Source organism: Fundulus heteroclitus, chromosome 9 (assembly GCF_011125445.2).
Source record: "Fundulus heteroclitus isolate FHET01 chromosome 9, MU-UCD_Fhet_4.1, whole genome shotgun sequence".
NCBI lineage: Eukaryota > Metazoa > Chordata > Actinopteri > Cyprinodontiformes > Fundulidae > Fundulus > Fundulus heteroclitus.
In genome coordinates this window covers 16,983,544-17,000,100 of record NC_046369.1, presented here as the reverse complement: position 1 = coordinate 17,000,100, position 16,557 = coordinate 16,983,544, and positions in this window count along the sequence as shown.

The window sequence follows — 16,557 nt, the reverse complement described above, 5'->3', positions numbered from 1 at the left end:
TGTTTCAAACCTGTTTCTATGTTCATATTACCTTTACTTTCAGTGTTTCTCTGTGTTTTGTGCCATACTTGAAGGTGGGCTTTCTGTTTAGTACTTTTAATGTACCTTAATTATAAAAAAATGTCGACTGACTTTATAAGGTGCTCCAAAAAAAGTGGGGAAAAAAAGAAGAAACAGAAAAGACACTGTGAAACGTGCTGTACGTCACATTGCAGTTTACGTTTATACAAAACAAGCTGATATTTGCTTGGATATATTGAGTGTATTTCAGCGTGCTAGGTTTTCTCCCAGCGTCAGCAGAATTTAATCCGTTTAATCCCAGTGCTCCTGCTAAACAGAGTTATTTATTCACAGCCTTTAACACACAAAGTGCAATTTGCCAGAGGGCTCCGATGGAATCGACGTACCTTATAATGAGGTGGCTTGATCTCCGTCCCAACTCTCTAAACGTCAGTATGAAGAAAGTGCTTTGACAGTGTTTTTTTTATATATATATATATATTTGGACAACAAAGTGTTCATGACTGGTATCATTTGCACATTGTATGTGATCTCATCATCAGCTTTTGACACATCCGCTACCATGCTGGCCTTTGGGTTGTCTGACTGGCTAGAGCAGTTAACCAACATCTCTGCCTCCCCAACACATCGACCAATCAGATTAGGCTAATGTGCACCATCATCCGTGCCTGGTTTTGCCTTTGCCATTTAACTGTGAGAAGACACACGTGCTCAGTGATAATGACCCTATCGGAAATTGTTATCTCTGAAAGCGATGTGAAAGATGAGGAGTTGTTTTCCTGTTTCCAAGTAACTGTTCGTTTGCAGAGAAAAACAGAGCAGAACTGGGTTTATCTGATGCTACTTGTAAACGTTGTTGACTGAAAGCTGTTAGACGAGAAAAAAAACTCAGAGGTTAGGGAAATTAAAACATTTTTTCTCCATAACAGCCTATTGATAGTCAGTATTACTCAAGAACTGTACTTAAATAAAGCAATGGAATCTAAAGAGAAATGGAAAAAAAAATAATGTATTCCTCAACAAGGTCTCAATTTCATTACGTCTAAGTGGCTTCACTTTGCTGTAAGTGGTTTTCACCTGAATTGATACTGAAACTAAGTGAGCGTGTGGATGTGCATTAGCAACATTTATCCTGAGCGAGTGTCCACCTTCTGCGGAAGTTAACATGGATTCAAACAGGCAGCTCCGATGTTGATGTTTCACATTTAAAACAATGCATATTAATGTCTTTGTTGCTTCAGGATACGGCTCAGACGAAATACACTGGAAAACTATGGCATATAATAGTTTTCAATCCTTTGAAACTTCCTGGGGGAAAAGAAATTACAGAGGAACATTCCCTTAAAGCAAAACATCGTCTTCTGGAAGGGAAAGTGTAAGTATTGTAATTAATTCAACGGTAATACAATCCAAATGGATGTAGAAAGACCCATTGCAATACTTACTGGGACCATTTCCTGTTTTAGTCATTAATTATGTATGAGCATTTGATCCAAGGTCCACCCAAGGGTAATATGAGATGAGAATATGAAGAGATCCACTGTATTGGCCCACAAAGCTCAGTCTTCACAGGCCATCAAAGTTAATGTTTGGCCTTATTTAGAAATGTACCATAAACATACTTAATCTATGTTCACACTATGACCAGCCTACCTCTTGTTTCAATGCATTAGAAAGACATAATGCCATGGGAAAACAATGTTTAAACATCTCCCTAGTACACATTTGTAAAGCGTAGTGTTCAAAATTTGATGCCCAAACCAGGCAGGCTGCCACATACTTTTTGGACATGTCAAAATGTTCTTCTGTATATGAATTGCAGCTTGCAGACGTCATGCATACTCCACATATGCACCTTTACCAAAGAACTGACACAGCTGTGACTTAGAAACAGCCTAATAATATTACTTATTGTCAGACAATGCTCTGCTGTGATGGTGTTTGAAACTGAAAGTAAAACCGATAACATGAGCTGATCTCAGATTTTTTATGTATATCTGGCCACTCCAGGCACTCGTGGAGCATTGAAATGCCCTTTCCAGGAGGCTACTCTATCCTTAGATATGCAAGAAAAATAAAATAGTGATATAAAGGAAAGGGTCATGATGCAACAGAGCACTGTGAATTTCGCACCCTTAATCTGAACACACAAAAACAATCCACAACGCATCAAACGTGGTACATGCTTCAAAGATCTAACAGGATTTCATGTTTCTGAAGGTCTCGCCTCCCTTTCTCACATTTCAACCAGTGTAGCATGCATTTTTCAAGATGCCAGCATACACAAAAAAAGATACATGCAGCAGGGTGATGGGCGCGTTAAGAGAACAATGAAAATCAACTTTGACTGTAAGAATGGTTAAATTTGGGTCGGGCGCATTATGAAACACATGTACTCAGCACCAGCATCATTGCAGAGAGTGCATTTATCTAATCATGAGGCGCACCATATCCAGAAACACCAGTTAGCCTGCTCTTAGGAACTGATACATGGAAGGGATTTACTGATTGCCTTATGACCTTGGTGTCTTGAGATTTTTGGAGGGGATAAGGTGAGAATGTCTGATAAGACTGTTCTTGAATGACACACAACTTGAAGACTGTTTCACTTTTGTTTAAAAACATTTCCATGCAAAAGATTAGCTGGATCAGCCAGATTCTTAAATGCAGCACAATTCTTGTGGTATGAATATCATTAATTCTTCAGCTGCAAAAAAATGTAAACATTATCTTCCCATTTCCATTTGTCAAGCATATCTGTTTTCGGTGTATAGATCTTGTCAGGTTTCATTTTTAAAAAGAACCAGATAAGACACTTCCTGTTTGTTTTTTTGTTTTTTTGATTGCTTTTCGGGCACCATTGATGGTGTCGATGTTTTGAAACTTTGACTTATAATAATGAACATAATGAATGGATTTCAGAAACTTGGCTGAATTAACAAATGTGCAGAAAGCAAATGTGAGGGGATTATTAGGCTGAACCAACAGGAAAATATCCCGTAAATCTATTTTAAAGAGCAAATATGGATTTAATTTCCTCACAGAAACAAGTTTGTCTGACTCGTGTCACTAAATGCCTCAGATGTACGTCTTATATTTTTGTACACATGATGCCTCAGCCATTAAATCTCACTGATCGAAGTTCTCTAAATTCCCATCAATCTTGGATATGCTTTGTTTTAGATGAGGGCTCGCTGCTCACAATGCTGTTGTTCCTTTGTTATATTTCTTACGCATTGCGCAGTGCAATGCTGTAAAATTGTGCAACCTGGTGTAATTTCTATCTTCAAAAGACTTACGTAACGTTCTCGTTGAATTGAAAACAGAAATGTCTATCCACCCAGATAGGTATCTTCTCATGTCTGTCTCTTTTTTTGGATCAGTTCCTCATGCAACACACTTTTATGTAATTTAGTGGCAGTGTGGCTAATGTATGATGTGATTCAATGAAAACAAAAAAAATATCTAGTTTCTCACTATGTGAGTTGCTGCTGCTGTTAGTTTCATTGTTAAATATTAAAGTGTCTTTGGTCTCATGGTAAATAACGACTGGCTTCACCAGGGTCAACATTGTTTCACAATGTAGAGCGTGTTCTAAAAGAAAGCAGGCGGAACCACGCAGTGAGCTGCAGAAACACATTGGGAACAATGGCAATTTCAGTCTGACACTTGAATGTAATTTTTCTGCACTTGCACTCTGACTAACTGGAATAACAAAGCAGAAATAAAACGAGAATGACAGCAATTAACACGACTGCTTAATTATTCTGGAGTAATAAGTCTTTAAACTACAATAATCCAAAACAACGAGAAGTACATTCCTATAGTAAAAGGCAGAAAATACATTGTTGGAAATTTTTGTGTTTTTGTGCTAAACTGATTATCAGATGACTCAGACGTTATTTTCTTCTTCTAAATATATTTAACATTGTGAATGTAACTGGCTGCTGAAAAGCATGTGAAGGCTTCTTGTTCTTTATGCATTGTGTTTCTAATGGGCCAATAAAAAGATCAATGTGGTATTAAACACCGTGCAGATGGTTTGTTCATGTGAATTGCCGTTTTTGCTACACTGCCATTATTATAATGCGAAAGGTTAAAGCTCCACTCCGGCATTAACAAAAATCCCCTGAAAATGAATGTGGTTTACTATAAGAGACCCTAGCCTTCAGACTGGAGATGAAGCACTAGAACAGGTCTAAGTGACATGAATTGTCTGGTGCATCATCCCTGTTGCCATAATTAGCATTAAACGGATATAAAGGATGTCCAGGATTTCACTTCCAATACAAAGGTGTGCCTCAGAAAATTTTATTATCGAAAAAACTTCAGTAGTTTATTTAAACAACAAATGAGAACTCAAAATTCTGTTAGGGCAACAACATAAAAGATGTGTTTTTGTGTATGAAGATGGTACATTATGGGGTGTTTTAGCCTAGACAATCAAGGAAAAGCCTACGGGAAAGCTGAGAGAAAGGAACAGCTGTAGTGCTAAAAAGTGCAAAAACAACAAGTACGTCTGCAACCTTGAGACGATCAAGAAGCAAAAATCGGTCTGCATTCACAAGTAGTAAATGCACCTGCTATGGCACTTAGCAAATATCACTCTGTGTGTTATGGTTCTATGTGATAAGTTTAATTTCTATAGCTCAGTCACCTTTTATTCAAATACCTTTTCATGATCTTTTGATAGATTTTCATCTAATTTTAGATTAAAAATTAGCTTGTGAACAAATGAAGTAGTTTGACTAGAACAGACCTCAAGCTCATCTCTTTATGATACAACTGTCTACTTTCAGTCTGAGACGCATCAGCCTTTTAGCTCACACAAAGCACTAGTACACAATGAAACATACTCAGTTTCACCTCGTAAGTAAGTCACGATGCAAAGGCATCATATTCCGAACTTGTGCTAATGGATTTGGGGCTGTTGAGACTGTGGAGCCCATTTAATTAGAGCAAACACACTATCATGTCCAAGAAACCAGCTTGCAATGATGTGTGTTTTCTGGCGTGGCAGCTTATCCCATGGAAAGAATCATCTGAACAATTAATTAGTTGTAGTCACTTGTCTAAAATTTACCTTCCTACCTTTACTTCACTACTTGATGATGCATCAAGCACTCAAACACACCATTACGCAATCAAAGACAAGCTGAATTGTTAATAGCTGACAAGATAAAGCCGCACCGAAAGAATGTTGCTTAATGAAGTCACGACTCATCAAACAATGTGTGGTAAGAGGTAATCCTGCTCTCTGGCCCATTGTCCACCTCTGATTGTTTGATTGGCACACAGCCAATTATCATTCAGTTCACCCAAGATGTAAATTGCCAATGGATGGTTGCCTCTTCAGTAATATTGAGTGCTGTAGAACATCTGACTCACATCAAGTGTATCAAGTCAGAGGCCAGGAATACCAAATAGTAGAGAAGAAAGTAAGGAAAATGCTGACTTTATTTTGCTTTTTGAAGTGAAGAGACTAAAAAGAGGGGTAGAATTTAGGGCACAGAATGCTTTAAAAATAACCACAAGGAAGGACATAAAATACACAAGAAAATTCAGTAAAGTTTCTTCGTAATAATCAGAAGGTTGTTTGAAAAAGACACAAAACACACAAAAATCTTTAGGTGCTCCTTACAGATATATATATATATATATATATATATATATATATATATATATATATATATATATATATATACATATATATATATATATCAAAATGTCTTTTGCCTACAACTGCCAAATGTCTCACAACAACAGCTTCAGGAGCTTTTATCTAAGGAGGAGCTTTTACCTAAGCCCTGAAGGGATTGTGATACAGTTGATGTTGATTTGCTGGGTCTCAAATGTTGCACATCAACAAGCTGGGACACCCTCAGCTTGAGGTGCCATAATACTGGGAGAAAACAAAATAAAGGCAAGTTGCATATTATTACTGGACATTAAACAACATAAAATCTAAATGTTTCATCAACACTTCTGCTTCCATATGGAAAATAATTCAAGATATTAAAATCCTGTACCACCAGAATGTGGAAAAGCTTTTTACCCTTAAGTTACAGCCTGAAAACACACCAAAAAGGTTAAAGACAGTTAAATACACAGACACCTGAATCTATTGTGTTATTTACTCTCAGGGCTTCTGTTGTTGCAGCAATGCTCAAAAACATTATGTTTCTGTTATTCTGTTGTTGTTTTTTTTCATTTCGATAACAATAATCCTTAAATACTTTCTTTTTTTGTGCTAACTAAAAGTTTATTTCATTTATATGAGTGTTAACATAGTCTCATATTGTTTTATTGAAGTGTCGGGACGCACATCCTAAATCTTCGACTATTTCAAAATACTTCATTTAAAGACCTTATTGGTTTAAAAAGAATGTTTTCTCTCCATGTTGTCTTCACTTTATTGGATGCCTGTAATAATCAGGATAAAATAACCCTGGACATGACAAAAAAACAAAAAAAAACATATATAGACAATCGTATGTAGAGGCGAGATTCGAGTCACATGACTTGGACTTCAGTCAGATTTGAGTAATTAATTTTATGGCTTTAGACTTGACCTGAAAAAGTGTTCAGAGATTTGGACTTTAACACCAATCATTTAAGACTTGAATTGGACTAGAACCTGTTTGCTTGAAAAGACTTGATATTGCTCCCAAAATCTAAAGCTTAACACATCTATCATTTAAAAAGTGCGCACCGTTAATTAATTTCACTCAATCAGTATCTACAAACGCAGACAATCTCTCTCTGTTTCCCTACCCTGTACGTATGTGTGTGTGAGATGCAGCACAGCCAATCAAATGAACCAATTTTTTTTTTAAAAAGTACAAGAAAGATTACCTGACTCCGCCAGATAGATTTGCTCCGCATATCCATCTGGAAACCTTCCGTTGAAGTAATTTTGGGAAGGGGCGAAAATACTGGTTAGCTGATTGGCCTATGTTGGTGATAGACGGGCCAAATGAACCAATCAGATTCGTCGTCGCTCTGTTACGAGCGACGACGAAAACACAACCACAAGCCAAGCTAGTCTTGCTGCTGCAGGTAAAGGGACGTTAGCTCAGCAAAGAAACACTCTGTAATTCCGATAAAACTTGCTCGATAGCCACGCTAACGCTAGTTTCATCGTCTGAAGCCGCCATGTTCTTTAGACTGAACTGTCGCGCTTCTCGTTGCGTCACACCTCAACCCGCCTCAAAGCCAACGCTGATTGGACGTTCGTTTGGTGAACGGCTCCAAATTTTCTTTAACGGAGAGTAGCCAGACTGATCTGCGAGTGAAACCTTGAAAGCTCGCGACATCAGGATGGTCTCACGAGGCTACAAGAAAGAAGACTAGTTTTGTTTGGGTCTGAATATGAAGTTCTGCTGTTGCATTTTGCACTGAATATTCTGGAAAAAATATAGTACAAAGGAGGACTGTTCTTCAAACTAAGTTTAATTTTACTGTTTTGTAATGTCATTTGCACTATTTTAATCACATTTTTAGATAAATACTGATTTAAAAAGACATGCTCTATTTACATTTAACATGCATTTCAACATTATTAAAGACTTGAAACGACTTGAAATTAGATGTTTCAGATTTGGGACTTGATGTGAGAAATACACGTTTTGACTTGAGACCTGACTAGGACTTGGCTGTCCTTAATTGAGACTTACTTGGGACTTACAAAACAGTGACTCTGTCCCACCTCTGATCTTATGTAATCGAACTACCAACTGTGGCACCGTGCAGCCCATGAAAATTACACTGGATTATAATTACAAAGGCCAGGTGAAATATCTATTTGACTGGGGACCAAGACAAATTCTATAAACATATCTTTAAAACATACAGTTTGCAATGCATCCAAAAGGTGGAAAAAAGGTCTTCTGGGTTATTTGTGTTATTTTCTTATAGAAACGCTTTGTAAATCAGAAAGACATCTGCCAACATCTGCCAGGTAGTATGCTCATCTCAAGCTGTAAATATCCTTTGCAAGTGGTTCTTTGAAGTGCGACGCAAGAAGCTCAATATACCATCCATCGCCCTCTGTGTCACCTGTGACTAATTTGGAGGCTTAAAGTCATGCATCATGCAAATCGCCTGCTGCAGTCTTTTATTGCTGAGTTGGGGCAATGTCTGTATCCAATAAATTCTCGTGAGCCCATTAAAAGACTGAATGTCCCTTTACTCATTAGAGTTGAGGTTAGTTTATACTCCATGAAGAAAGCGACAGGAAGAATAATGTTGTTGACACGCTGACATGTTTGTTGTCTGCAGTTGTCCACATAAAAAAAAAAAAAAAATTCTTAATGTGCAAATGAATACATTATTTCAGTGAAAGAAATTCAAAGTTAAACTTGTTTGATGTTAGAATATATTAGAATAATTATGTAATTGTCTGAGAGAGAGAAAATGCAGCGTATATCAATGGAAGAAAAACAAGAATAAGAAGGGCATCCCACAGGTTAGACTGTGTTATGTTTATTAATATTATTTTTTATATACTGATGAAAATGCTGAGGTGTACTTGGCTGCATAATGCTTTGGGCACTGATTTGAATGCTAAGGTTATTACAACCAATATTAAAAAGACAAATAATTAGACGGCATCAGTTGAGAGGGAAAGGTGCTCTGGGTGCCATTATATCATCGCTGTTTCTGTTTTCTCACCATGTTGAGACTCTGTGCTGATTTTTATCTCAGGGAATGCATTAATTTTGATACATCGCTCAATGCTGTGACCGCAAAGTGAAGTTATATTTGAGTCACATAGTTTAAATTTAAGTATACATGAATATTACAATGAACAAACAATACACATTATGTTCAGTGCGAGCCTATAAAGAATGATTGTGTGGCAAGGTTTTCTGGTGTTCTTGTATAAGTAATACAAATCTATGTGACTACCACTGCCTACCTGAGATCAGATCTCCCTGGAGGTCGCTGGGCAGAACAATACATGGAAAAAAATTTCATGTTTACAATGCATGTTACTACATAGATTTCTGTAGAACATATTCAAAGCACAGAGGTCTCGCAGTGCTGTAAATGTTATCACTATGAGTCGCATCAAAAAGGTAATTGATGGAAATGTAACTCCTGTCCCAGTCTTACATTTTTTGCATTCAGTGGGTATGTTCTTGGAGAATGTAGGTCACTATGGGTTGCTACAACTCTCCTTCCACAGACTATTATGCTAAGAGAGATAAGTATCTGTTTATTCTAATAGATATAATTACTCTCTAGGGCCCTTTCAAGGAAAGCAAAGGCATGACTATAACTGAATTAATTAGCATAGTGATGGATCACCATCTTACCTTGCTTATGGACTGACTGAGTTTGTTTTTCCTTTTCAACTCTGTTCTGGGAAATGAGGCAAAACTGTCCTGCAGGGCTTTGTGCGAGGACAGAGAGACCTGAGGTCAGGTAAACAACCATGAAAAGTCAAAAGGTCCTCCACTGACTGCAATGGGGCTCCATCAATCTCCATGTCCCTTCACACAGTTACTCAGAGTGCTGAGAAACAGCTCAGCTGTACTCCTCTGGAAATGAGTGGGTTTTAACATTACATGGGGCTGGTAAAACAAGTATAACAACAACTTACATTGTCCCAGCTGTATCTTCGAAATTACTGAATGTTGGGTGGTAAAGTTTGGAAACAGGAAGCATGACACGTGGGGAAAGGAAATAATTTTAAAGGCTTTAATCAGGTCCACATAATCCTAGACAGTTGACTGAACCACACTGGCTGTTACCTACCAAAACCAAGACTTTAAGTCACTATTTTGGTTAAACTCATGAGGTATTAACTGAGGATATATGCAAACCAGGTAGCTCCTGTACCATAGATTGTTGGAAGAATCTGTCAAAGTAGCGCAGGTTTTGCATCTGCAAAACATGAACAACCCAGAGTTTGTACTTCTGTCTGATGCACAAAGCGCTGGCAAAAGGACAATTGCACATCAAGCAGCACTGTGTGCGCACATACAAGAAAATCAGAATATATCTCTTTATTCAGCATAGATTTACAAACGGAACAAAAAGCATCATAGTCTAGGCAAGGCAAGGCAAGGCAAGGCAAGGCAAATTTATTTATATAGCACAATTCAGTACAGGGACAATGCAAAGTGCTTTACATGATTAAAATATAGCAAATTAAAACAGAATAAAAGGAAGTAGGAATAAAATGTAGATAGAAATTAGAACAAAGAAGTGGTGATTCAGTTAACTAGAACAGTCGAAGGCAATCCTAAACAAATGTGTTTTTAATCTTGATTTAAAAGAATTCAGGTTTTCTGCCCTTTTACAGTTTTCTGGAAGTTTGTTCCAGATAAGTGGAGCATAGGAACTAAATGCTGCTTCTCCATGTTTGGTTCTGGTTCTAGGTATGCAGAGTAGGCTGGAGCCAGAAGACCTTAATGGTCTGGAGGGTTGATACACTGATAACAAGTCTGTGATGTATTTAGGTGCTAAGCCATTTAGGGATTTATAGACTAACAGAAGTATTTTAAAGTCTATTCTCTGAGATACAGGGAGCCAGTGTAAGGACTTTAGAACTGGGGTGATGTGCTCTACTTTCTTAGTCTTAGTGAGAACGCGGGCAGCAGCGTTCTGGATCAGCTGCAGCCGTCTGATCCACTTTTTAGGCAGACCTGTGAAAACACCGTTGCAGTAATCTATTCGACTAAAAATAAACGCATGGATTAGTTTTTTCTTATCCTGCTGAGACATCAGTCCTTTAATCCTAGTCTAAAACTGATGATTTTCGCGAAACTTACTCTGAGCATAAAATACTTCCAGGAATTTCTCAGGTGGAAGCATGACTTAGATCATGGGTCTTCAACGTTTTCCAGGCCAAGGACCCCCAAACTGATGGCGAGATGGAGCGGGGACCCCCTAATTATATATATTGTATAAAATTGTGTTATATCAAACTGGTCCAATAGTGCCATGTGTAAATGTACCTTATTGTGCATTCAATACTGAGATACTCAAATAATACACAGGTTCATATATTCATGTTTTTATTTTTATTTTATTTAGTGGAAAAAAATTGCAGGGGGGGGGGGGGTATAAAAAAATGTCAAATCAACCAAAACTTTCGTGACCCCCATGCAGTACCTCCGCGGACCCCCTAGGGGTCGTGGACCCCCTGTTGAAGACCCCTGACTTAGATAATATAACACCCATTTGACAATCAAGGAATGAATAGGAGTCCTGCAAATAATTAAAGGAGCAGGCTTGACTGGCCTATTTGTACATACAGTAGGTGAAGCTGCAACAAAGAAGGCGTGGCCCCGCCTTCATGGATCTGACAACCACAGGAGGAGAGGAAAGACGGATAAATATACTACCTCAAATCACAATATTTTGTGTTTACTTGGAGAAAACAAGATATAACTTTTTAAGATTTTTAGGTAACATATAATAAATTACTGTAATACAGAATATTGTTGCAATGAGGCAATATTACAAAGGCAGAAATGTATCAATTACAATGAGACAGAAGAAAGCAGGGGAGAAAAAATGCTAGATTTCTACTGGAGCAAGGCAGTCAATAAACTGGCAGAGAGCCAAAGACTGGGAAGAGTTTATGTAGTGCTGGCACTAATTAGACAAGGCTCAGGTGCGGTGAACAAGGCTGAGTGGAGAAGAGAAACATGACTGGAATAACATGAAGGCATGAAAACATTAATAAATAAAGTACCTGGGTAACAATAAGCTCATAATACTGATGTTCTTTACAGGGAGAGTCAGAGCAGACTCTACCTGTGAGCAGGCTGAGGTCTTTTGGAGTGCAGGGGGCGCTAATATAGACCTTCTTTAACTCTGTGGTGGCATCAGCCATCTTGTATGGTGTGGTCTGTTGGAGCAGCAGCGTATCTGTAGCTGAGAGGAAGTGGTTTGATAAGCTCATTAGGAGGGCCAGCTCTGTCCTGGGATGCCCCTGGACCCTTTTCTTTTTTTATTGCCAATAATTGTGTGTAACTGTTTGTGTGTTTGCCACTGTCACACCTGAATTTTTCTATAGAGTGACAATAAGATAATTCTTATCTTATCTTATCTTATCCTATTTCATCAGATCTTAACTTAAATCACAGGCATGGCATGACAAAAGTATGAATCATTACAACCGGATTAAAATCTAATCCTCATTTTGGTTTAGAAATTACATCTCAAATATTATCCTCTGCGATACAGTAAAATATTGTCGCTGTCAAAGAAAAACCTTGAAGCCTATCTCAAAGATTTTAACTTTTACATTAAATTAATAAAACTTCCTTCTTCTTTTTAAAATTTTATTTTAATCATTGTTGTGGCATTAGTGGAGCTGAAAACAAAGGCCTCCACACATGGGCCAAGCGCACTACACCTGCATCACCGATGTGCCCCTAAAACTTCCATCTTCTTAGTGTAAATTCATATTATCTTGTTGAAGCTCCGTGCTGTTTTGGATACTTTTATATGGATATTTATCATTGATACCGCAGAGAGATGTCAAAAGGGATCAATAAGGTAAATTTTCACACACAAACCATATTGCATAAAAGTGGATGTGAGCTTTTGGGCTGACAGTGACAATGTTGTTCATGGTGTTTCCATGGATTGTCTTTATCTTTTCATTTTATGCCATACAAAAATACAGAAAATGGCTCACACTTGTGCTATTTGCTTTGTGAATGAGACCCTCAAGTGATCAGTTTGGCTCTTCATTCATTCATCTTTCAATTCAGTTCAATTCAATTTTATTTATATACCGCCAATTCATGAAACATGTCATCTCAAGGCCCTTTACAAAGTAAAAATAAATCAGATTATACAGATTGGTCAAAACTTTCCTATATAAAGGAACCAGTTGATTGCTTCAAAGTCCCGACAAGCAGCATTCACTCCTGGAGAAGCGTAGAGCCACAGGGAGAGTTGTCTGCATTGTCCATGGCTTTGCTGCAATCCCTCATACTGAGCAAGCATGAAGCGACAGTGGAAAGAAAAACTTCCCATTAACAGGAAGGAAAACCTCCAGCAGAACCGGGCTCAGTATGAACGGCCATCTGCCTCGACCGACTGGGGTTACAGAAGACAGAGCAGAGACACAACAAGAGAGACAAAAAAGCACAGAAGCACACATTGATCTAGTAATCTGTTCTACATTAGATGGTAGTAGCAGGTGATCTGTCTTCCCTGGATGATGTCACAGTTAACAGAACATCAGACCAGGTGTACCTACTATGAAGAGAAAGAGAGAGAGCAAAAAGTTAAAAGCTGAAATGACGACAAGCAATGCAAAACTGGAGAACAATAGAAATCAGTAGAGTGAGAAAAATAGGCCCTGATGTCCTCCAGCAGCCTAAGCCATAGGAGCAGCATAACTATAGAGATAGCTCAGGGTAACATGAGCCACTCTAACTATAAGCTTTGTCAAAAAGGAAAGTTTTAAGCCTAGTCTTAAAAATAGACAGGGTGTCTGCCTCACAGACCAAAACTGGGAGTTGGTTCCATAGGAGAGGAGCCTGATAGCTAAAGGATCTGTCTCCCATTCTACTTTTAGAGACTCTAGGAACCACCAGCAGACCTGCAGTCTGAGAGCAAAGTGCTCTGTTAGGAACATACGGGGTAATCAGAGCTCTGATATATGATAGAGCTTGATTATTAAGGGCTTTATAAGTTAGAAGAAGAATTTTAAATTCTATTCTTGATTTAACAGAAAGCCAATGAAGGGAAGCTAAAATTGGAGAAATATGATCCCTCTTGTTGATTTTCATCAGAACTCTTGCTGCAGCATTTTGGATCAGCTGAAGGCTTTGAACTGCATTTTGTGGACTTCCTGATCTTTAATATCTATAAACAGTTTAGCTATTATTAACTGATGTGGTACAATAATAAAGGCTTTGGTCTTTGACGTACGCAGTATGAAAGGTGTTTGGACAAATGGTGCATAGTTTAAGAAACTGTAGAGGCCAAATACTTGGAGCACTCATGCTGTCTTTTGTTCACTGTGTAACTCATTTCCTAAGGGATGAGCTGGAAAAACAGACGCAATCCTCAGAGGCTCCACCCCACATCAAATAAGTCTTAAAGGATCATATGTATTTTTTTGTAGCCGATACCATGAGAAACCATCTTTGAGCCGTCTTAACACAAAGTAATGAGCCCATAAATCCATCAAACACCCACAGTGAAGTTTCCCTGCAGGATAATCCCTTATGGGTGTTTGATACTTTTCTCATTTTGGCAACAAGAATCCACAGCCTGCAGCATCACCCTGTAGATATTTCTGGAGTAATACTTGGAGGCTCGACTATCAAGCTTGTGCTGAAGAAGGTAAATATTAGGAAGATAGAGTCCGTCTCCAGAAGGTACTGATGAGGAGAATCAAATTAGAAAAGACCATAATGCCGTTCTTACAAAGATGGAGCCATAAATAATCGAAGGAGCTTTTAATAAGAAAGTGTCCTTAGTGCTTTGAGAAGTCTGTGTACTCTGAATATCAATGAACAGCAGCTGAGGTTGTGATCTCTGCTTGGTTTCTTCAGGCTATTATTGATTATCTAACAACATGTTACATCACAATTTCTACAAAGAAAACAAGCAACATGTAATGTTTGAAACTATGCAGAATTTTCTATGGGTGTTGTCTTGTGGTTTCGAACCAAATCAGACAACCTAAAAAATGTATCTGATGTCAGATTGTTACTTTGATGTTCAACATCTGGCTTGTTTTGTACCTTTGGACTTGTAATTAGTCAGACAACTGGGAGTATTCTTCTAGCCTTCAAGAATAATATAAAAATAAGAACAATGTTTTTATTCACATCATTATAGCTACTTAACAATAACATCCATGAATAATGAAAAAAAGGGGTGGCTTCTCAAATGACCATAGTTGGTGGTAGGGTTTAAACTATGCTGCTTTGATAATTGGGATTTAATGAGATGATCCTGCTCTAATCGTTGCATAACACTGTGTGTTTGTGCATATCGCTGTAATTAGGTGCATTTTTCCACATAAAGAAAAAAAAATAGAGGAGCAACAGCAATAATGAGGTAATATTTAGGATTCAATTAAAGTTTGAAGTTAGCTTGAAGTTATAATTGGACCAAATTAGTCACCAGTCAGGATAAACAAACTGGAATTTTCATTTGAATAGGCAAGGTTAACCATAATAATAAATAAAAAATATCATCAACTGTCATCTTGACATTACATGTTAGCTCATTACGTAATTATTGGCCCATATGGTCTTTAATCATTGCTGATTTCTTTATATGTAGCTTCCAAGGAGCTAGGGTATGTTGTACTGTTTTGAAGTTACTTTATTTTGTCTGTTTTTTATTTAAATTACTTATCTGCTTGTTTTTTCCTTTTGAGACCATTATTTTCTTGTCCATTTTATGGCTTGTTTTCCAGGGGATTTGTTTGTATATTCATATGTATCAGTCATAAATTCTCTTCAACTCAAAAGAAAAACCAAGCGATTAGTTACACATAAGGGACGGCATGCAATGAACCAACTTCAAATCAGACTTTTAGGATACTGGTTTCTAGCAACCACAAATAAACAATTTGTCAGAAAACATATTAAATGTTTTAAGATATTAAAAAAAAAACCTGCATAAAATACTGTTAAAGATTACCTCTCCCTGTCGGCCACCCCCCAGTCCTTTACCCTGGAGAAGTGGTCTTCTTTTATTAATGACTTCTTTAGTAAGAAATGACTCTTGAGGCAAAAACTATACTGTAACACATTTAATCTAAACATGCCAGAGAAATGGTACAGCTCAGTAATGGGCTCCCATATTGATCACGATGCAGGAAAAGGTAAAATGAGGAAGAGAGAGCCCCGAATGTCGGTTACATCAGCTTAAATATAAATCAGCGAGGACACGCCCCTGCAGGAGCGGTCCATCCCTCACATGTTGTCAGGAGGAGACCTCTCGCTGTCAGACTGAGAAATTGTATAGACTCCAAGATTTATCCACATGTACATGCTGCCCCGAGATAACTGCCCATTTAGTTATGTATGCCACATCTGTGACATCCTCAGTGTCAGCAAGTAATCTGTTATTTGCCAGAAACGTCCTATAGTTTGATATAATATCTAACAGCGCCCTTCTTGGTGTGCCCAAAAGGAAAATCGCAATAAAACAGTTCAGATAAGTCTGACAATATTGCACAACCAATAAGGTGATTTCCAAAGTGCTATTGGCTGAAAACCTGGCCATAATTAGCTTGAAGGATAATGCATTTCTCAATTACTGTGTCTGGCCTCCTCAGTTCTATGTTAATTTCTTCTAGATACTGTGTCTCTATTGTCAATTGTCTTGTCTCTTCTTTTGTCCATCACTTTGCCAAAAAAGCTGGTTTTGTAAGGACATTCTGCATGTTATGCTGTCATTATCTGATATGGAGACACACGTGGAGAGAAAAAGCTGCCTAAGTATAAATCTAAAGGCTGAAATACCTTCAGAAGGCCTGGAGAAATATTGTTTAAGATTATGTTGACAGATTTAAATGGTAAATGGACCGAACTT